Below are 24,077 nucleotides of genomic sequence, written 5' to 3'. Positions count from 1 at the left end.
TTTTCCCAATACTTTAAATGAAATGCCATATGTGACTTTGTGTAAGGGGGAGGGGTGGCTCTTGGGAAATATTTTTTCAAAGTGGAAACAAAGCAGAATACCATCCTCACCCAAACTTGACTAACATATTCAGAGGCTAACTGTGCTGGCATGAATTTCTTCATGGTTTTGCCTTTCTCTGTGCATTGTAATAATGATACTAACTCCCCAATGAAGTGATTTAAACAAACAAGAAAGCAGTAACAAATCCTGTATAACAGCGTACCGCTAAAGAGAAAAATGAGAGCTAGATGCAGAAATGGAAAAAAATAAACAAGTTTAAGGCAGTGATAGTTCCTGGCCTAGAACTATGTATTTTATGGGGGAAATCATATACAAACATTCCAGGCAAAAAAAAAAAATTCTAGATGTTTTCTTTAGTTCTTCTTATTTTTTCCCTCCAGTGATTCCAGATTTGGCAACTCCTGAAAAATGTTATGCCAATATTCTAACTTCTTAATTTATTCCTTCGCCATAACAACAGGAAAGAAAGCGTGGAAAGAGACAAGGGAGGAGGATAAGAAAGAAGATAGAAGGTGGTGAGCAATGCTGGCTGTTGTTCCTTGTAATAGAATCCAATTGTCAGCTGATACAAATAATGGTTAGGAAATTTTTTTTTTAAAAAGGAGGGAGAGGTGCATATGTGAAGGAGGGTGTGCCTGCAAGTCATTGAAAACTGGCTTTCTTTCCATCTATTTGGGAAAGGATTGAAGTTTGATGACCAAAATCGGTAGTAGGAATAGAAAGTGTGGAGGTAACACTCTAAATGACAGCATGAGGTAATCAGAAGATAAACAGCTCCATATCTCCATACCTTGGAGTCATATAAGCAGTAATCTGGGGGGGGTGGGCAACTGGGTGGCTCAGCAGGTTAAGCCTCTGCCTTCGGCTCAAGTCATGATCTCAGGGTCCTAGGATGGAGCCCCACATTGGGTTCTCTGCTCAGTGGGGAGCCTGCTTTCCCCTCTCACACTCTATGCCTGCTGCTCTGCCTACTTGTGATCTCTCTCTCAGTCAAATAGATAAATAAAATCCTAAAAAAAAAAAAAAAAAAAGGAAACAAAAAAAACCTGGGAACCAGGTCCACCTACCCAAAGGACCCACCTCTGCATAGATAGGAAAGATAAGAGGCCATTTTCTGACGAACACTGGACTTAAAATCATACATGAGATGTTCTATGTACTAGCAGCTTGACTTGAATAGATTTTTGCATATGCCTGCCAACTACAGTTCCTGAAGTTCTCCAGAGTCCCCCCAGGGGAGAGCACTCCTTGGTGAGATATATACTAAATATTTAGTGAGATTTTATGTAAAATGACATATTATTTCTAGTTTCTTGATTAATTACAAAATCACTCTTGCCTGCTTTCCTTCTCACTGAGCAAGTCTCTCTTTCCTTTTTGAAATTGGCATCATCGCATCCCATACTAATTTACCTGTTCAGCTCTCCACAACAAAGGTATACCTGGTCCAAAATGCCAGGATTGTTAATGTTGAGAAACCCTAGCTTATATATATATACGACTTCATTTATATTTTCTGAGTGCCATTTTATTAATCTGTAAAATGGAAATAAAAATACCTCCAAAGTATTTACTGATCCGTAAAAATACAAATTTGGGGGGCACTGGGGTGGCTCAGTCATTAAGTGTCTGCCTTTGGCTCAGGTCATGATCCTAGGGTCCTGGGATCCAGGCCCACATTGGGCTCCCTGATCCTCGGGAAGCCTGCTTCTCCCTCTCCCACTGTGTCTCTGTCAAATAAATAAATAAAATCTTTAAATATATATACAAATTTTTTATTCAAGACCACCTACCTCATACGCAATAATACTAAACATTACTAAATCTTGGACGTAGATATCTAAGTGTAGTTATCTCTGTGCTATATTACAATCTTGGTACTTGCTTGATGTCTATGGTTCTACTTGTACTCCTGACTCCTTTTGTTGCTGAGCATGATAATTGTACTCCTGGACCCTCATCTTTTTCTGCCTGGGTTCCTTACGTATTCTGTCTGCTAATATTGTCTTCCCTTGTGTAATCATTTGACCCTCACTGTTCCTTGGCTCTATGTGAAGCCCAAGGAATAGTGTTAGAGCTTGAAATTCTTTCATGCATTACTGAATTTTATGTATACAATAGAATAAATTTCAGGATATAATTCTTTTATAATTCTTTAAAATGAACTTTTCTTTTTGTTTTCTTAACATGCTCATCATTAAAACTTTTTAAAAAGATAGCAACAAAGATATTTGAAACATTTAATCTCCAAACCTAGAAATATCTCTGCCATTATTTTGTCTTTTTTCAATGCATGTTTTTTTTCTTCCATTAAAAAGTGTTGTGAGGGGCGCCTGGGTGGCTCAGTGGTTTAAAGCCTCTGCCTTTAGCTTAGGTCATGATCCCAGGGTCCTGGGATGGAGCCCCGCATCAGGCTCTCTGCTCAGCAGGGAGCCTGCTTCCCTCCCTCTCTCTCTGCCTGCCTCTCTGCCTACTGTGATCTCTGTCTGTCAAATAAATAAATAAAATCTTTAAAAAAAAAAAAGTGTTGTGATGTTAATACTCTTCTGTAATTTTTTCCCATTTAATAATACATTGGGAACCTCTTTCCATTCTCTAGCATCATTTTTAATGCTTCATAGTAATCCAGTATACAAGTATATTAATTTATTTAACCAACTCTGTATTGTTCGTAATTAGACTGTATTGTTGGGTAATTTTTACTTTCTACAAATATGTCCTTCTAAATATTTCTAAAGCAAATCTTTGAGCATTCTTACCACATTCTTACCAAAAACTGGGATACACGAATCAAATGACATGCAAAAGTTTTGAGTTTTGACATACAGTGTCAAATTGAATGGGAATTTTACTTCAAATTAATGAATTTTTTGGTTAGTAGGGGTTCATAAGCCATGGGACATTCTTCATCCAGGTTGGTTTCTCGCTACAGTGGCGTCTCATCACATATCTGTGAAATGAAAGCCGAAATAAGGCTAGCAATTGGTGGTGATTAGTCAGTACCATCATCCCTACTGTTAGCTAGCTTTGAGTTATCCTGAGATTCAATTCCACTGAACTTGAGTGACTACTACGTAGTACTTAAAAACAATGTGGAGACTACAAACTGCCCACCTTGAAAGTGTTTATAATTTAGTGTTCACATATAATTATTACACAATACAAAATGTGGTAAGTTCAGTAAAAAAAATTACAAAGTGCTATGGGAAAAGGAATATTTCTGAATAGAATGTTTGGGAGGTTTACATAAAGGAAGTGGAATTTAATCTGGACTTTGATAAAGATAAGGTCAGACTTTGACTAGCTGTGGGCAGAAAGGTTTCCTGGGTATGAAGACATACAAAGTAAAATGCCCAAGGACAAGAAGGTGTGTGATATTCACAACAAAGGGAAGGGGGGGCAGCAACTGAGATGCCTCATGAGTATGGTTAATGTAAGGCAATAATGGGAGATACACCAGGGAAGCAGACTGATAATCAAATTTTAATACATTGCTGAGAAGCAGAAACTATATGGAGGGAAATAGGGAGTTAATGAAGGGGAGAGATATGTTGCAGAAAGGTTAGTGTGTCAGCAATGTCGATCACAGAGGTACCTCATATTGGGAAGTACTTAGAAGTCCCATAAGAAGTAAATAAGGATCCCCATCCCCTCCAAAACCCATAGTTTGTTTCTCAGGGAGGGTGGTAGGGGACTGGGTGAGCCTGGTGATGGGTATTAAGGAGGGCACGTATTGCACGGAGCATTGGGTGTGGTGCATGAACAGCAAATCTTGGAACACTGAAAAAATTTAAAAATTAAATTAAAAAAAAAGAGGAAGTAAATAAGGACCTGGAAAGTAAAGGGGCAGGTAAAGAGGCAGGCTGTGAGGCAAAGAAAATGTATAGCTGAAACTCGTTAAGTTACATAGGATATAATAACAAAAGGAAGAGTGAAAACCGGCAAAATTAAAAAGCTGAATTTGTAGTCTGTGTTCCCCTACACACGCACCCAAGTTTTTTCCTAAATAAACATCCAATTGTCAACAGACTGGTCACCTGTTTATTTAGCTTTATTTGAAAAGCACCAGCACCACCTGGTGACAATATTTCAGATTGCCCCTCCCTAACAGCCCTGATTCCTTCTTTCAGTTGTTTTTTTGAAAAAATTTCACACATACATAAAAGTTGAGAGAATACTAAAATAAACACCCTTATACTATCACCTATATTTACCAAAAGTTAATGTTTTGCTACATTGGCTTTATCTTTTTCTATATGTGTTCATATACTAAACCATTTGAAAATAAATTATAGACACAAAAACACTTAAGCTCCAAAATTTTCTGCATCAATCTCCTAAGAAAAGGATATCCTCTACATAAACACAGTATCGTCACCTGAACTGAAAAATCAACAATTTTACATCATTATATAATAGGCTATATATGTTCAAATTTTCCCAGTTTTCATAAAGATGTATGTTTTTTATCCAAGATCCAATCAAGATTTATACTTTGCAATTGGTTGTTGTTTCTAAGGTCTCTTTTAATCTAGAACAATAGAACAATTTTCACTACCTTTTTTTTTCACTTCTCATGACATTGCCACTTTTTAAACATCCCAACCAGTTAACTTAGAGAATGTCCCATATTCTGAATTTGCCTGATTATTATCCCCATGATTAGGTTCATAGTAAACATTTTGGCAAGAATTCATAGGTGACTCTGTAGTTTAATTGCACCTCTTCAGGAAAAGTTAATGTCAGCTTGTTCTACTACTGGTGTCAGGAAGTTTGATCACTTGGTTAAAGTCATGACTGCAAAATTTACCCCCTATAATTAATGTCATGAGTGGAGTGTTACTTTGAGACCACCCCAACAAATCTTTACACAAAGGTTTTGACATACATTGACAACCAGTTATTACACTGGAAATTGCAAAATGATGATTTTCTATCTCTATCATTCTTTTAACATTAATTATTAAAGATAAACAAAAATAAATTAACCTACCTATAAATCAAACTGATAAGAAAAGGGAAAACAATGATTCAAGCAGATTTGACCAAGGATTCTGTACATCTTTAGTGAGCTATATTTCAAAGACAAAAAGAACAGAAAATGAAATTTTAAACTTTACTTAGTGGTACATTATTAATAATCCTATAGGTATCATAATTCTGAAGCTTTTCATGTAATTATAGAATAAAACAAATAAGCAGATATAGTCATAAAATTAGGACCCAGAATTTCATTGTAAGAGCAAAAAAATACACATATAAAACAAAATCAGGTGAGGAAAAATGCTATAATGTTACATTTAAATTAGAACTATCAATACTAACCATGATTTAAGAAAAAAAAAATTACTTCTTAGTTAAACAAAGACACTGCAGTAGCAATAGCATAACTAGCTCCCAGATCTTGGTTTCTCATGTGCTTACTAGCCATTTGTGTATCTCCTTTGTGAAATGTCTGCTCAAATCTTCTACCTATTTTTATTGGATTGATGGAGTGGAAGGACTTTTTGTATTCTAGGTTAAGAGCTCATTATCAGATCTATGTTTGTGAATATTTTCTCTCACTGTATGTCTATATTATTTATTTTCTTAACAGTTTTTTGTTTTGTTTTATTTTGGGGTTTCCTTGTGTGTGAAGGGATGGAGGGAGGAGCAGAGGGCGAGGGAGAGGGAGAATCCCAAGCAGGCTCCACACCCAATGCAGAGCCCAATGTGGAACTCAAACTCAAAACCCTGAGATCATGACCTGAGCCAGAATCAAGAGCTGGACACTTAACCAACTGAGCCACCCAGGCACCACTTAAACAGTGTGTTTTTGATGAATAACTTTTAATTATGGTGAAGTCCAATTTACCCATTTTTTTCTTTTATGGTTATTGCCTTTTTGTGTCCTGCCCAAAAAACTTTTGCCTACTCACAAATCACAGATACTCTTCTCAGATCTTTATAGCTTTAGTTTTAAGAATTTTTTTCAATTTAAGTAAGTCAATTGAGTTTCAAAAAAATCTTTATACCTTTACTTTTTAATGTATTAGTCTATGATCTATCTGTGTATGATATGAAGTAAGCATGAAGGCTAATTTTTCTATATGGGTATCCAATTATTCCAAAATCACTTGTTAAAAAGATTTCCCTTTACCTATCAAATGACTTTGGCATCTTTGTAAAATCAAATACCTGTATAATTGTGAGTCTAATTCTCTCTCTTCTGTCCTCTGATTTACATGTCAATTCTTATGCTAGTGCCATACAGCTTTGATTACTATAGCTTTATAGTAGCCTTTGAAATAAGTAGTTAGGTCTTTCAACTTTGCTCTTTTTCAAGATGCTTCGAATATTATAGATCCTCTGCATTTCCAAGTAAATTCTAGAAAAAGTTTGTCAATTTCTACCAAAAGCATGGTGAAACTGTGGCTAGATTATGCTGAATCTACAATTAGTTTGGGAAGAACTAACATTTGAGTCAGTTCAATATTAAATCCATGAACACGGTATGTATTTCCATATAAAGTAATCCTTTTTTCTCAGCAAGATTTCATAGTTTTCAATGAAAATATCTTGCAGTTCTTTTATTAAACTTATTCCTAAGTATTTTAACTTTTTTGATGCTATTGTGAGTGAAGTTAATTTCTTATTTTGTTTTCTAGTAGTTTAGGATAATATACGAAAATAGCATATTAACCTTGTATCCTGAAATTTTCTAATAGGTATTTTGTAGATGTCTTAAAATTTTCTCTGTAACATCTGCCCAAAAAAAAACAGGACAAAAAACAAAACAAAACAAAAACAAAAACAGGTTTTCTCTTCTAATCTTTATGCCTTTCATTACTTTTTCTCATCTTATTGAAAGGGCTAAGATCTTAAAGGCAATGAGTATAAATAATGAGAATGGGTATTCGTGCCTAATTCTTAATCTTTGGGGAAGCATTCAATATTTCACCATTATGTAGTACTGTTAGTTTTTCATATATGCCATTTCACATATTCCATTTATTAGATTGAGGAAGTTCTCTTCTATTTCATGTTTCTGAGAGTTTTTAACAGCAAATGAATAAAGTTTATCAAATGCTTTTTCTGTATCTATTGAAATGACAATATAGTTTTTTTCCTTTTTCTGTTAATATGGTGACTTACTTTCACTGATTTTCAAATATAAAGCAACCTTTTAATCCCGGGAATAAAACTGACTTGTCACCAAATATTATCCTTTTTATGTATCATTGGATTTGATTCACTAATAGTTGATTATGGATATTTGTGTAAAGATTATTGGGGATACTGATCTGTAATTTTCTTTTCTTATAAGGTCTCTGTTAGGTGTTGTATTGGATTGTGCTGGCCTCTTAAAATGAATGGGAAGGTAGTAGTTCCTTTATTTTTTGAAGGAGTTTGTTGGAATCGGTTTTATATCTTCCTTAAATGCTGGATAGAATTAAACAATAAAACCACCTGGACTTGGGAGTTTTTGTTATGGGAAGGTTTTTAATAATGAATCCACTTTTTAATGGAAATAGGATTACTTAATCATATGTCAATTTAAGTTTTCTTTTGTCCATTTTAGCCAAGATGTCAAATGCATTGCTTTAAAGTTGTTCAAAACATTCTCTTATTATCCTGTTACTTTCTTTAGAGTTTTAGTGATCACTCCTCTTTAATTCCTAATACTGGTTATTTTGGTCTCTTTTTCTTAATCAGTTTGGATAGGAGCCCATCAGCTTTGTTGATCTTTCCAAAGAATAAACTTTAAGATTTATGAAATTTCCATATTGTTTTTCTGTTTTCCCCTTTCATTGATTCCTAGTTCAGTCTTTATTTTTCTTTTTTTTCTACTTATTTTGGGTTTACTTTGCTCTACTTTCTCTGGTTTCTTAAGATAAAATCTTAGGTTCCTGAGTTTAGACCTTTCTTCTTTTCCAAAATAAACCTTTAAAGCTATAAATCCTCTAGCTGCATCCCACAATTTTTGATATATTTTATTTTCATTAACATTTACTTTTAAATATTTTCTAGTTTCCCTTGGAATTTTTCCTTTGACCCACAGGTAATTTGAAAATATATTAAATTGCAAAGTAACTGGATTTTTCCATATATCATATTGTTCTTTAATATAATTGCTTTCTTGTCAAAAAATATCTTCTGTGAAATTTCAATACTTGGGAGATTTTTTTTTTAAAGATTTTATTTATTTGACAGGGAGAGAGATCACAAGTTGGCAGAGAGGCAGGCAGAGAGAGAGTGGGGTAGGAGGCTCCCTGCTGAGCAGAGAGCCCAATGTGGGGCTCGATCCCAGGACCCTGAGATAATGACCCGAGCCAAAGGCAGAGGCTTAACCCACTGAGCCACCCAGACGCCCTTGGGAGATTTTTTGACTTGTTTTATGACACAGCACACATTCCAGTCTGGTAAACTTAGCAATGTCCACTTGAAAAGACTGTGTGTTCTTCAGTTGTTTAGTGAATTGTTCCACTAATGTCAGTTAGGTAAATGTGGTTAATAAGAGTTATTCAAATCTTTTATGTCTTCCCCGATTTAAAAAATCTATCAATTACTAACAGAAAGGTATTAAAATCTCCAACTATAATTGAGAAGTTATCTATATTTCCATTTAATTCCATCAATTCTTATTTCATGGTTTGAAGTTCTGTTGTTACACACATATACAATTGTGATTCTTATGTCTTTCTGATAAATTACTTTTTGTATGATTATAACATATCTCTCTTTATTGCAGTACTATCTCCAAGTAATACTTTTCCTTGAGTCTACTTTACCAATATTAATATAGCACTCCAGATTTTTGTTTACTTATTGCATCATGTAACTTTTTCTATTTTTATTTTCAAAAACATTGTATGTCCCATGTGTGCATGTATGATATTCATCTATAAATATATATGGCATGCCATCTATACATATATTTATATTTATATTTATTTCTATATTTTTCTCCTCTCTTGCAGATAGCAAATAGTTGGGTCTAACTTTTTTATACAATTTGAAAATCTCTGCATTAGTTGGAGTGTTTCTAGGTGTCTTCTTATAATTATTGAATGTGATTAATGACATGCTTTAAGTCTACCATTTTATTACTTTGCTTTCTGCCTATGTTCCCTGTTCTTTGCTCCCCTAATCCTCCTTTTGTCTGTTTTTGAATGAACTACTGTAAAAACACAGAAAATCATTGTATCTGCTCCCTTCTACTTATACCACTTTCCATGAAACTTTTAATGGTCACTATAGAGATTTCAATATATATCCTTAACTTTTCTCAGTCTACTTAACATCAACACTGACCACTTCATATAAAATGTGGTAACTATACAATCTGTGGATTGCCTTTTTTTTTTAACAAAATTTTTTTAATTTTCAAAAAGTCCAAACTGTCTAGTTTTTCTTGGTGTCATATCTAAGAAATCATTGCCGAATCTAAAGTCAGGAATTTTGTCCTGTTTTCTTCTAAAAGTTTTATAGTTTTAGTTCTTATATTTGTGCCTTTGTTCCATTTTGAGTTAATTTTTGTACATGGTGTTAGGTGAGGGTCCACTTCATTCTTTTGCATGTGGATATCCCGCTTCCCAGCATTAATTGTTAGTTCTAACAATACTTTTGTGGACCACTCAGGATTTCCTATATATAAGAGCCTTTCATCTATAAACATAAATAATTTTATTTCTTCTTTTGCCTGATATGGATGTCTTTTATTTATCTTTCTTGCCTAATTCCTGTGGCTAGAACTCCTAGTACTTGAACAGAAGTGGCTAAAGTGAACATCCTTGCCTTGTTCTAATGTTAAAGGAAGTTTTCAGTTTTAACTTCAATAACATGCAAAAGCTCTCCTCCTTTACAACTTTATCCTCACATCTTTCAGTTGTTAATGTCACAAAATGGTATCTTTATACACTGTGTAATTTGATAATCATCTAATATAATCTAGTATAATCTAATAATTCTTTTAAATGCATTAATCTCTTAAATTATATAGAAAAATATGTGGAGTTACAAACCAAAGTTGTAATAATACTAGCTTTTAAACTACTATTTTTTAAATGTATTAGTCTTTTCAATCATGTAAAAAACAAAAAGTAGAGTTACAAACCATTGTTATAATACACTAGTTTTTTAAAATTTCTCAGGTATTTAGCTTTACTGAGATCTTTATTTCTCCATATGGCTTCAGTTTACTATCTAGTGACCTTTCATTAAAACTTGCAGTATTTCCATTAGCATTTATTGCAGGGGAGGCCTAATGGTAACAAATCCCCTCAGCTTTTGTTTATCTGCTAATGTTTTAATTTCTCCCTCACTTTTGAAGGGCAGTTTTGCTAGATAAAAAAATTCTTGGTTGACAGGGTTTTTGTTTGTTTGTTTGGGGTTTTTGTTTATTTGTTTGTTTATCACATTGACTATGTCATCTCACTGTCTTCTGGCATGGCCTCCAAAGTCAACCAATAACTCACCAATTCACCAATAATTGCTGAAGGCAAAACCCACATTAATGCTATAATTCCAGAGCAACATTTTAAGGAGAAACAGAATATGTGCATAACCTTGAAATATCTACCCCAAAATGTTTATTAAGAATTATGCTAGTTTTTAACATATGTCCAAGAATTCTTTGATATTTCTCCTACCAAGGTGTGGAACTTAATTCCACTTCTCAAATGTTAGATCTAGTGACTTATTTCTATTGAATAGAATAAAGAAAGGGAAAAATATTAACTTTACGGCAGAGAAACCTGATCAAGCATTACCTTAACCAAATATTCAAGGTTAATGTAACCAATAATAAATCATATTGGTATCATGTGCCCCTAAAATGATAAGAACATTTTGCTTCTATAGTATTCTTCCCTCTAACTCATAACTCTTGACTAATAAAGACAAAACTGTATTAAAATGTACCCATGGCATTTTAATTTACGGAGGTGAATAAGTGATGACATGGAGACACTTAATATCCTTGAAAGAATTTATTACTTACAATTCCCAAGAGAAAAGGATATGCCATGCCAAGCAGGACCACAGAGGGAAGCACCAAATTTGGTGAGGAGGGAGAAGTAGGAGTGAGGGGGAAGCACGGCCTAAAACTATTGTACTTTCCATGGAACAGGCAAGACAGGACAGGAGAAACAGCTTAGGACTGGTTACTTCAAATAAGATCAACTGACTCTGAGCCAAAGTAGTATGGTACCTGGCCCTGGGTGATTTAAAGTGGAGGAAATATTGGCTTAGTATGTGAGAGTTAGATAAAGACTGTGGTTGAGAGTACAGACCAGAATTGGTTGGGGGGTTTATAATATGATTTCCATGTAGCTGTGAATGCTAGATCATAGGGGTGATGAAAAGAACTCTGGCTGTTAGTCTGGCCCTGTCATCTCTGGAAACAAATAAATGAATACATGATCTAAGAAAACACAGAACAAAAGACATTACATAAACTCATATTGAGGAATACTCTACAGAATACCTTGAGCAGTACTCTCCAAAACTATCTAAGTCATGAAAAACACCGAAAAACTGTCTCATATTCAAGGAGACTAGCTAAATAGAATGGTATGGTGTCCAAAATTGGATCTTGGAACAAAAAAGAGAATCAGTGGGAAAAGTCAAAGAAAATTTCTACCTTAGTAACAATATTGTCCTAATAAGAATTTCTGAAATAAAGGTACAATGATTATATAAGATATAAACATAGGTTAAGGGTGTATGGAAACTTTATTCTATCTTCACAATACTTCCTTAAGTTTAAAATTCATTCAAAATAAAAAATTTAGGGAGGAATCAAGATGGCGGAGGAGTATCAGGCTGAGATGACATCAGGTAGCAGATCAGCTAGGTAGTTTCTCAAATCATTCTGAACACCTACAAATCCAACAGGAGATCAAAGAGAAGAAGAGCAGCAATTCTAGAAACAGAAAATCGACCGCTTTCTGAAAGGTAGGACCTGTGGAGAAGTGAGTCCAAAGTGACGGGAAGATAGACTGCGGGGGGAGGGACCAGCTCCCAGCAAGCAGGAGAGCAATGGGGCACAAAATCAGAACTTTTAAAAGTCTGCTCCACTGAGGGACATACTTCAGAGGCTAAGCTGGGGTGAAGCCTACATGGGGACAGCGTGATCTCCGGTCCCGCGGGGTCACAGAAGATCAGGGATGTCTGAGTGTCGCAGAGCTCACAGGCATTAGAGCGGGAAAGCCGGCTACAGAGATGGAGCCGAGGAGTGAGTTCTCAATTCGGGATTACTTTAAACTGTGATCCATGGCACAATCATGCTACTGCTCTTTAAGCAGGGACCCCACGAGGGGCAGATCCAGGGAGACCCCCCTGGAAGAGCGGCAGGGATCTGCTGGGATTGGAGACTACAGGTGAGGCTGTGTGCCAGAAACAGAGATGCTTGGTCACAGGCTGGGTGAGTTCAGAGCGCAGCCAAAGGCTAGGGAGACGGGAGTGATTGAGAGCTTTTCTCTGAGGATGCACTGAGGAGTAGGGCCGAGACTCTCGGCTCCTCCGGCCAGAGATTGGGAGGCTGCCATTTTCATTCCTGTCCTCCAGAGCTCTACGGAAAGCATTCAGGGAACAAAAGCTCCCAAGAGCAAACCCTAGCAAATTACTTAGTCCAGCCCCTGGCAAGGGCAGTACAATTCCGACTCGGGAATAAACACTTAAGAATCACTAAAACAGGCCCCTCCCCTAGAAGATTAGCAAGAAATCCAGCCAAGACCAAGTTCACTTATCAAGGAGAACAGCAGAATTCCAGAGGAGGAGAAAGCAAAGCACAGAATTCATGGCTTCCTCCCCATGATTCTTTAGTCTTGCTAAGTTAATTAACTTTTTAAATTTTACTTTTTTTTCTTATTCTAATTTTTTAAACTTTTACTCTTTCCTCTTTTAAAAAGTTTTTTAACTAGTTTATCTTAACAATACCTTTCATTAAAAAAATCATTTTGAACCTTCATTATTATAGTCATATTTTATCCTTCATTGTATCTAACTTTTTTGTATACATAGGGTTTTTTCTAAAAAATTTGGGACACAACTTCTTCTAATAGATTGAAATATACCCTGATTCTAGCAAAGGGCTTTGTTCTAGTCTCCAGCATGGGCAAATTCTCTCCACTTTCTTTTTCTTTCTTTTCCCAACCAACTTATCTTATCAACTCCTTTATAGAATTTTTTAAAAATTTTCATCTTTATACTCATATTCCATCCCTACATCATGTTTACTCTTATTTGTATGTGTGTGTGTGTGTGTGTGTGTGTGTGTGTGTGTTTTATTTTCTTTAAAATTTTGGGAGGTAGTTTCTTTTACGAGACCAAAATACTCCCAAAATTAAGTGGGTGGCTCTGTTCTACTCCCAGTCTAATATATATATTCTCTTCTTTTTCTTTAAAAAGAATTTTTTTTAACTTCTTTTTATGCCCTTTCTTCCCCCTATGATTTTGGGTCTCTTTTGATTTGGTTAAATCACATTTTCCTGGGGTCTTTCCCACCCTTTTAGTATTTTATTTTCTCCTTCATACATTCTTATCTGGATATAATGACAAGGTGGAAAAACTCACCACAAAAAAAAAAAAAAAAGAACAAGAGACAGTACTGATGGCTAGGGACCTAATCAATATGGACATTGGTAATATGTCAGATCTAGAGTTCAGAATGACAATTCTCAAGGTGCTAGCTGGGCTTGAAAAAGACATGGAAGATATTAGAGAAACCCTGTCTGGAGAAATAAAAGGCCTTTCTGGAGAAATAAAAGAACTAAAATCTAACCAAGCTGAAATCAAAAAAGCTATTAATGAGGTGCAATAAAAAATGGAGGCTCTTACTGCTAGGATGAAAGAGGCAGAAGAGAGAATTAGTGACATAGAAGACCAAATGACAGAGAATAAAGCAGCTGAGCAAAAGAGAGACAAATAACTACTGGACCACAAGGGGAGAATTCGAGACATAAGTGATACCATAAGATGAAACAACATTAGAATAATTGGGATTCCACAAGAAGAAGAAAGAGAGAGAGGAGCAGAAGGTATATTGGAGTAAATTATGGTAGAGCATTTCCCTAATATGGTAAAGGGAACAAGCATCAAATTCCAGAGGTGCAGAGAACCCCCCTCAGAATCAATCAAAATAGGTCCACACCCCATTATCTAACAGTAAAACTTACAAGTCTTAGTGACAAAGAGAAAATCCTGAAAGCAGCCCGGGACAAGAAGTCTGTAACATACAACGGTAAAAATATTAGACTGGCAACAGCCTTATCCACAGAGACCTGGCAGGCCAGAAAGAACTGGCATGATATATTCAGAGCACTAAACGAGAAAAACATGCAGCCAAGAATACTATATCCAGCTAGGCTATCACTGAAAATAGAAGGAGAGATAAAAATCTTCCAGGACAAACAAAAACTAAAAGAATTTGTAAACACCAAACGAGGTATACAGGAAATATCAAAAGGGGTCCTCTAAGCAAAGAGAGAGCTAAAAGTAGTAGACCAGAAAGGAACAGAGATACTATACAGTAACATCACCTTACAGGTAATACAATGACACTAAATTCATATCTCTCAATAGTTACCCTGAATGTAAAGGGGCTAAATGCCCCAATCAAAAGACACATGGATAAAAAAACAAATCCATCAATATTCTGTCCACAAGAAACCCATTTTACACCCAAAGACACCTCCAGATTTAAAGTGAGGGGGTGGAAAACAATTTACCATACTAATGGACATCAAAAGAAAGCTGGGGTGGCAATCCTTATATCAGATATATGAGATTTTAAGCCGAAGACTATAGTAAGAGATGAGGAATGACACTATATCATACACAAAGGGTCTGTCCAAGAAGAACATCTAAGAATTTTAAATATCTATGCCCCTAACATGGGAGCAGCTAACTATATAAAACCAATTAATAACAAAATCAAACAAACACATTGACAATAATGCGATAATAGTAGGGGACTTTAACACCCCCCTCACTGAAATGGACAGATCATCCAAGCAAAAGATCAACAAGGAAATAAAGTCCTTAAGTGACACACTGGACCAGATGGACATCACAGATATATTCACATCATTTCATCCTCAAGCAACAGAATACACATTCTTCTCTAGTGTACATGGAACATTCTTCAGAATAGATCACACCCTGGGTCACAAAGCAGGTCTCAACCAGTATCAAAAGACAGGGATCATTCCCTGCATATTTTCAGACCACAGTGTTCTGAAGCTAGAACTCAATCACAAGAGGAAAGTTGGAAAGAACCCAAATGCATGGAGGCTAAAGAGCATCCTTCTAAAGAATGAATGGGCCAACCAGGAAACTAAAGAAGAATTTTAAAAATTCATGGAAACAAATGAAAATGAAAACATAATGATTCAAAATCTTTGGGACACAGCAAGAAAGTGTATAGCAACACAAGCCTTTCTCAAGAAACAAGAAAGGAAGGTCTCAAATACACAACCTAACCCTACTACACCTAAAGGAGCTGGAGAAAGAACAGCAAAGAAAGCCTAAACCCAGCAGGAGAAGAGAAATAATAAAGATCAGAGCAGAAATCAATGAAATAGAAACCGAAAGAACGAAAGAACAAATCAACAAAACTAGAAGCTGATTCTTTGAAAGAATTAATAAGATTGATTAACCCCTGGACAGACTTATCAAAAAGAAAAGAGAAATGAGGGGCACCTGGGTGCTCAGTGGGTTAAAGCCTCTGCCTTCAGCTCAGGTCATAATCTCAGGGTTCTGGGATCGAGCCCCACGTCGGGCTCTCTGCTCAGCAGGGAGACTGCTTCCTCCTCCTCTCTCTGCCTGCCTCTCTGCCTACTTGTGATCTCTGTCTAATAAGTAAATAAATTAAATCTTAAAGAAAAAAAGAAAGAAAGAAAGAAAGAAAGAAAGAAAGAAAGAAGGAAGAAAGGACCAAAGAAATAAAATCATGAATGAAAGAAGAGCAATCACAACCAAAACCAAAGAAATACAAACAATTATAAGAACATACTATGAGCAACAATATGCCAGCAAATTTGACAATCTGGAAGAAATGGATGCATTCCTAGAGACACATAAACTACCACAACTGAACCAGGAAGAAATAGAAAACCTGAACAGACCCATAACCAGTAACGAGATTGAAGCAGTCACCAAAAATCTCCCAACAAACAAGAGCCCAGGGCCAGATGGCTTCCCAGGGGAATTCTACCAAACATCTAAAGAAGAATTAATTCCTATTCTCCTGAAACTGTACCAAAAAACAGAAATGGAAGGAAAACTTCCAAACCCATTTTATGAGGCCAGCATTACCTTGATCCCAAAACCAGACAAACACCCCATCAAAAAAGATGAGAGACCATTATCCTCGATAAACAGAGATGCAGAAATTCTCACAAAATACTAGCCAATAGGATCCAACAGTACATTAAAAGGATTATTTACCACGACCAAGTGGGATTTATTCCTTGGCTGCAAGGTTGGTTCAAGAGCCACAAATCAATCAATGTGATACAATACCTTAAAAAAAGAAAGAACAAGAACCATATGATACTCTCAATAGATGCTGAAAAAGCATTTGACAAAATACAGCATCCTTTCTTGATCAAAACTCTTCACAGTGTAGGGATAGAGGGTATATACCTCAATATCATCAAAGCCATCTATGAAAAACCCACAGCAAATATCATTCTCAATGGGGAAAAACTGAGAGCTTTTCTGCTAAGGTCAGGAACACGGGAGGGATGTCCGCTATCACTGCTATTCAACATAGTACTAGAAGTCCTAGCCTCAGCAATCAGACAACAAAAAGAAATTAAAGGTATGCAAATCAGCAAAGAAGTAGTTAAACTCACACTCTTTGCAGATGATATGATACTTTATGTGGAAAACCCAAGAGACTCCACTCCAAATCTGCTAGAACTTGTACAGGAATTCAGTAAAGTGTCAGGATATAAAATCAATGCACAAAAATCAGTTGCATTTCTATACACCAACAACAAGACAGAAGAAAGAGAAATTAAGGAGTGAATCCCATTTACAATTGCACCCAAAACCATAAGATATGTTATGACAGATATTGGCGAGGATTCGGAGAAAGGGGAACCCTCCTATGTTGTCAGTGGGAATGGAAGGTGGTGCAGCCACTCTGGAAAACAGTATGGAGTTTCCTCAAAAAGTTGAAAATTCAGTTACCCTATGACCCAGCAATTACACTACTGGGTATTTACCTTAAAGATACAAATGTAGTGATCCAAAGGGGCATGTGCACCCCAATGTTTATAGCAGCAATGTCCATAATAGCAAAATTATGGAAAGAACCTAGATGTCCATCAACAGATGAATGGATAAAGAAGATGTGGTGTATGTATATACAATGAAATACTGTGCAGCCATCAAGAGAAATGAAATATTGCCATTTACACGACATGGATGGAACTAGAGGGTATTATGCTAAGCAAAATAAGTCAATCAGAGAGAGACAATTATCATATGATCTCTCTGATATGAGGAATTTGAGAGGTGGGGAGGGAATGAAACAAGATGGGATCAGGAGGGAGACAAACCACAAGAGACTCTTAGTCTCATGAAACAAACTGAGGGTTGCTGGGGGGTAGGGGGGTTAGGGATAGGGTGGCTAGGTTATGGACATTGGGGAAGGTATGTGCTATGGTGAGTGCTGTGAAATGTGTAAGCCTGATGAAACCTGTACCCTTGGGGCAAATAATACATTATATGTTAATTTTAAAAAGCTAAGAAAAAATAACTATATAAAACTTAAATTTTATAGAAATGTAAACCATTTAAAATGTAAATATATATAATGTATTTTATATAAAAATATAAAATATAAACATATAAAATGTACTATATAAAATGTAAATATGTAACATATATATTTATGTTAATAAAAATGTTAAAAAATAACTATATAAAATGTAAATATATATATATGGTCATAATTGGTTATAATACTACTATCTTTATTATGTATAGGATCTATGATGGTATCCCTTCTTTCATTCCTGACATTTGTCATTTGCATATTCCTTTTTTTTTAATTTACCAGTCTAGCAAGGTTTTTATCAACTTAACTAATGTTTTCAATAACAAACATTCAGCATTGGCTGAATTTTTTAAATACCTTTTTTTATTTTTAAAAAATTTTTATAAATTTTTAAAAATTTTTTAAATTTTTAAATACAATGGCTCTATTTTTTAAATACCTCATTGATAGCATGCTTATATTTTTATTTTCCTTCCTTCTACTTACTCTAGATCATGGGTTTGCAAACTACATCCCATAGGACAAATCTAGCCCCATTCTCGTTTTTGTAAGCAACATTTTATTGAAATAAAGTCATACTTGTGAGTAGCTACAATAGACCATGTATGACCTGCACAGTCCAAAGTATTTATTACCTGGCCTTTAACTGGAAAAGTTTACAGACCTCTGCTATAGATTTACTTTGACTTTCTTCCATTAGCATAGGTGGAAATCTAGGCCATTGGTTTAAATTTTTTCTCCTTTTCTAAAATAAACACTTAAAGCTATCACTTTTTTCTCTAAAGGTGTTTTTAACTATAGCCTATAAATTTTAATATATCATATTTTTGTTATTCAATTTAAAATATTTTTCTCATCTTCTTTGTTTTTGCTACTTTAATCTACAGGTTACATGCAAATGTCTTAATTTCTAAATATTTTCAGTTTTTAAATCTATCTTACTGATTTCCAATTTAATTCCACTGAGGTGAGCCAATGGTTTCTGAAAATTCATCAAACATATTTTGGATGCTGATCAACGTGCACTTGAATTTAATGTATTCTACCAGTTTTAAGTTCAGCACTCTGAAAACGTCCATTAGATCAAGATGGATTATGATCTTAAGTTACACCACATTCTCTTTTTTTAAAGATTTTATTTGTTTATTTGACACACAGAGAGAAAGAGCGAGAGCGTGCACAAGTAAACCGAGTGGCAGGCAGAGGGAAAAGGAGAAGGAGTCTCCCCAGTGAGCAGGGAGCCTGAAACAGGGCTCAATCCCAGGACCTTAGGAACATGACCTGAGCTGAAGGCAGCTACTTTACCAACTGAGATACCCAGGCACTCTAAGTTATACCACATTCTTAATGATGCTGTGTCTGTTGAGAGAAGTATTTTAAAATATCCAACTATGACTGTAGACCAGGCTATGTATTTAGTTCTGTCAATTATTGCTTCATGTATATGACTAATATACATACTTAAATTAGATTTTCCTAATGATTTGATCCTTTTATTATTATGCAATGTCTCTTTTCCTTTGGTAATACTCTTGTCTTGAGGTCTACATTATCTGTTATTGGTAAAGCCACTCTAGCATTTTAATGCTTACTGTTTGATTGACATCTTTTTTAAAATCCCTTTATTTTCAACCTAGATGTATCTTTATTTTTAAAGTGCATCTGCTAGAGGGCATACAGTTGGGTATGAGATTCTCCAGTCTGATAATCTCTGCCTTTTAATTGGAATGTTTAATCTATTTTTAATTGGAATGTTTAATCCATTTATATTTAATGTAATTTTTGATATGGTTAAAATAAATCTCTTTATTTGTTCCTATTTGCCCCCATCTAATTCTTTTGAAATTGATGACATATATTTACTCTAACATATCCAAATTACCATTTCAACATGTAACCAATATAAGACATTATTAGATGTTTTACCTTCTTTTTTTAAACTTTATTGAGGTATAATTGACAAATAAATTGTAAAAAAATTAAAGGCAACATCATGATGATATGATATACATACATACCATTCTGAAATGATTCCTCCCATCTAATGAATTAACATATCCATCATTTTGCAAGCTTAGGTTTTTTGGAGGGTTTTTTCTTTTGGTGAGAGCATTTAAGTTCTACTCTCATACAATCTAGTTTTATCAATTGTAATCACCATGTTACACATTAGATCCTTTTTTATCGTATAGGTGAAAGTTTATACCCTTTTACCGACTTCTCCCTATTCCCCCATCTCCCCAATCCCTGGCAATAATATTCTACTCTGCTTCTATGAGTTTGACATTTTTTGATTCCACACATAATGAATCTAAATGCAGTATTTGTCTTTTTCCATTTGGCTTACGTCACTTAGAATAATGTCCTCAAGGTCCATCTGTGTGTTGCAAATGGAAACCGTTTGGGGTCTTATGTTCAAATCTTTATTCCATTTTGAATTAATTTTCTGTGTGATGTAAGATAAGGGCCCAGTTTCATTTTTTTCCATGTGGCTACCCAGTTTTTCCAATACCACTTGTTGAAAAGATTATCTTTTACCCATTGTATATTCATGCCTTTGTTCTAAATTAATTGGCCATACAGATATGGGTTTATTGCTGGATCCTTCTCTAGTCCATTGATCTATGTGTCTGTTTTTATGCCAATACTATACAGTTTTGATTACTAAAGCTTTGTAATATAGTTTGAAATCAAAAAGTGTGGTGCCTCCAGCTTTGTTCTTGTCAAGAGTATTTTGGTTACTTGGGATGTTTTATGGTTCCCTGCAAATTTAAGGAGTTTCTCTTTATATGAAAAATGCCATTAGAATTTTGATAGGATTTGCCCTGAATCTGTAGATTGCTTTGGGTAGTATGGCATTTTAAAAATATTCAACCTTCCAAACCATGAACACAGAAAATATTTCTATTTATTGGTGTCTTCCTCAATTTCTTTAAACAACATCTTATAGTTATCAGTGTATAGGTCTTTCACCACCTTGGTTAAATTTATTGTTAAATATTTTATTCTTTTTTATGCAATTATAAATGGATCATTTTTTTAATTTCTCTGATAGTTCATTGCTAGTTGCAGAAACACATCTGTTCTTCTACATTAATTTTTTGTCCTGTACCTTTACTGAATTCATTTATTCTAATAGTTTTTTGGTAGAGATCTTAGGGTTTCCTATACACAATATAATGTCACCTGCAAATAGAGATAATTTTACTTCTTTTCCAATATGAATGCCACTTATTACTTTTCTTACCTAATCTCTCTGGTTAGTACTTCCAATACTATGTTGAATAGGGTGGTGAGAGTGGGTATCTTTGTCTTGGTCCTGATTTTAGAGGCATAGCCTACAGCTTTTCACCATTAAGATATTAACTATAATGCCACGATTTTCTCATCTGTAAGTCTTTGTACTCCCAATCCCTTTGGCTAAAATGCCCTTTTTCAAAGCCCTCCTCACTGCTAACTTTCTACTCATTTTTCTCATGTCAGATTAATATATTCAGTCCTAGAGAAGCAGTCTTGAAATCTTTTAGACCTGTGATGTCCAATGAGATAGCCACCAGTCATAAATACCTACCAAGTACTTAAAATACAGATAGCCTGAATTGAGATGTGCTCTACATAGGAGATTGAAGGCTCAGTTTACAAAATTATAAAATTATGTTATTAATAATTTTATATTGGTTACATATGAGATATTTTGGATGTATTGGGTTAATTAATCTAAAAAGGGTAAAATATATTATTGAAATTTATTTTTATCTTTTTTAACTTTTTTAATGTAGCTATAACAAAACTCAAAATTACATGTGGCTTACATTATATTTCGATTGGACACACCTAGACTAGATGAAGAGGAGACCCTTTTTTCAATACCCTGTAGTTTTTTTCTTTAGTAGTGTTTATTTTATGTGTTATGGTAAATTTTATCCTGTAGGAAACTACAAGCACCTAATGAACAAGGGGCTGTCTTGTTAACATGGTGATTTCAGTGCTAAGGGTACTAAAATAAAAAAGTGAATCCCCATTATTCATAGACCTCATATTTGTAAATTTTCCTGTGCATCCAATTTACTTGTAATCAGTACTAGCACTGTTTTCACAGTCATTTATGGACAAGCAGAGAACAGCAAAAGATACAAGCCATTCAATGTATATTTTCCTAGCTGCGGTCAAATGAGGTGATGTACTGCCTTCTTATTACAGCTGTCAAATTAAACAAGTGTTTCTTTTCAGTCTATTAGTGCCACTTCTCACATTTTTGTAACTTCTTTTGGTGACACGGCTATTTAAAGTGGCCTTGGAGCATAGTGCTAAAATGCTGTGTAGTATTTTGTAGCACAAGAGGCTGTGATGTGTCTTATAGAGAAAATACATGTGTTGGATAGGCTCCTGCGGAGAAATTATAGTGCTCTTGGCTCTTGGCTGTGTGTTCTTAAACTAAAACACACATAAAACAAGATTATGTATTGGTCAGTTGACAAAAATGTTATGACCAGAGGCTCACAGGAACCTAACTGCATTTCCCCTAGGAGCAATGGTTCAGTATTTGCTGATTCAGTGTTCCAGCAACTTCACTAGAATTTACCATATTTGCTGAATGAATGAAGCCATATCATTTGATTCCAAATCCAAATCTTATGCAAATGCAGTAATGGTATTAGTTAAAGCAGTGATGGTGGAGCCAACTGCCTAGAGTTCAATCTTGGCCCTCTGATTTGCTAACTGTGTGATTGTGGGCAAATTACTTTTCTCTGCTTTTTTCTGACCATTAAAACAGTAGTTGTTAATGGTTGCCAGTGGCTGGGTGTGGGCAGAGGGGACTGACCACAAGGAGGCAGGAGGAAACTTTTGGAATGAAGCAAATATTGTTTATCTTGATTATAGTGATAGTTACATAACTGTCGATGTTTTTCAAAACTCACAGAGCTAAAAAGGGTAAATTCTACTTTGTATGAATTATAACTTACTAAACCTGAGGTTAAAAAAAGAGTAAGAGTTAAGATTAAAAGAATAAAGCACATGAAACATTTAATGCCCTACCCACTCACATAAATGCTAGCCATCATTCTGGTAACACTAGACAGGGAAAAGTTAGGAGGTATAAGGAAAAGCTGAATGAACTCATGAACCAGTGTTCTAATTTGACTCTTTAAATATTAGCTACAGGCTGAATTCGGTTTATGAGAGTTCCCTTGCTTCTTATAGAGGTTAAATTCCGTATGTGTGAAATATCTGTCCAAACCAGTGAGCCACACAGTAATGCGAGAAAGGGGGCTGACTCTTCATGAGACAGCAATTCAGAATTACAGGACCACATACACCGGGGAGTGTAGGTCACCTCTCCAAAGAAGAATGTAGTGCATTGTGAAATGGAACATAAAGCAGCGCATTTCTTTTCAGAACCTTGGTACTTAATCCTAGTCAAGTCTCTATGGTTCCTGGTAGATTATGAAGACAACCCAACTGCTCTAATGGAGTATGAACATACCTAAAACTCACAGAAATGCCAGTGCCGAGAGGAAAGAAGAGCCAAATTTATCGGAACTGTACTGGTCTGAGTTTCTGGACGCGACTATACGGTAGGAGTCGGACACCCATTCACGTCCACAGCTCCACAACAGCCTAGTGTGAGGAATGGGTTGGGTCACTTCACGCTGCTATTTGGTTCGGGGATGTCTCAGCAGTTCCCACCCCCCAGGGCGCTGGTGACCCTGCCCAGGCACCCACTGGCAGTTACTGCCAGAATCTCATGGATGGCTGGGGCAGAGCCGGTAATAAAATACTGCACTTGGTCTCTTCTTCGAGGGGCAAGTGTGGTTTCGACCACCAACCTGGGCCAGAAGTTCGACCCCAAAGTTCCCTCCATAAATCCCGCGGGACACCCGTTGAATTCGCGTGCCTCGCGCGTCCTGACAACAGTCGCGCGACAACCACCACGCACCTGAAGGCAAGGGCCACCAAGCGCGCAGTTTGGTTCCAGCTAACTTCGACTGGGACCCTGGCGCAACGAACCCAAAAGTTTGAGGTACAAGCTTACTTACCTTTGAGTTCACCCTCTGCAACCGCACTCCAGAAAGTGCTCTTCACGCCGGAAGTGCATTAATCCGCAGCACGTGGGGTTGCCAGGGCGCGCTTCACGTGACTGGGCGGGGCCTCAGGAACGTTGTAACCAATGGTAGCCCGAGGGGGCGGTGCCTGTGACGCGCCGGGACCTATCCCGGAAGTGGGACTTAGGTGGGGGCGG

General features: G+C 35.8%; 1 long non-coding RNA gene across 1 annotated transcript; it reads right to left on the bottom strand.

Annotated features, from left to right (window-relative positions):
- Window positions 1-2,549: 2,549 nt before the first annotated feature.
- Window positions 2,550-23,932, bottom strand: LOC116861396. The gene is made up of 3 exons (XR_004381471.1): window positions 23,875-23,932; window positions 2,994-3,013; window positions 2,550-2,571 (listed from the first exon to the last, which is right to left on the bottom strand). It is a non-coding gene; the product is annotated as an uncharacterized LOC116861396 (long non-coding RNA).
- Between the last annotated feature and the right edge of the window lie 145 nt (window positions 23,933-24,077).

Source organism: Lontra canadensis, unplaced genomic scaffold, assembly GCF_010015895.1.
Source record: "Lontra canadensis isolate GAN:19392208 unplaced genomic scaffold, GSC_riverotter_1.0 scaffold196, whole genome shotgun sequence".
Lineage (NCBI taxonomy): Eukaryota > Metazoa > Chordata > Mammalia > Carnivora > Mustelidae > Lontra > Lontra canadensis.
Note: the sequence above shows the minus strand (reverse complement) of the source record. Positions and strands in the feature narration are given on the sequence as shown.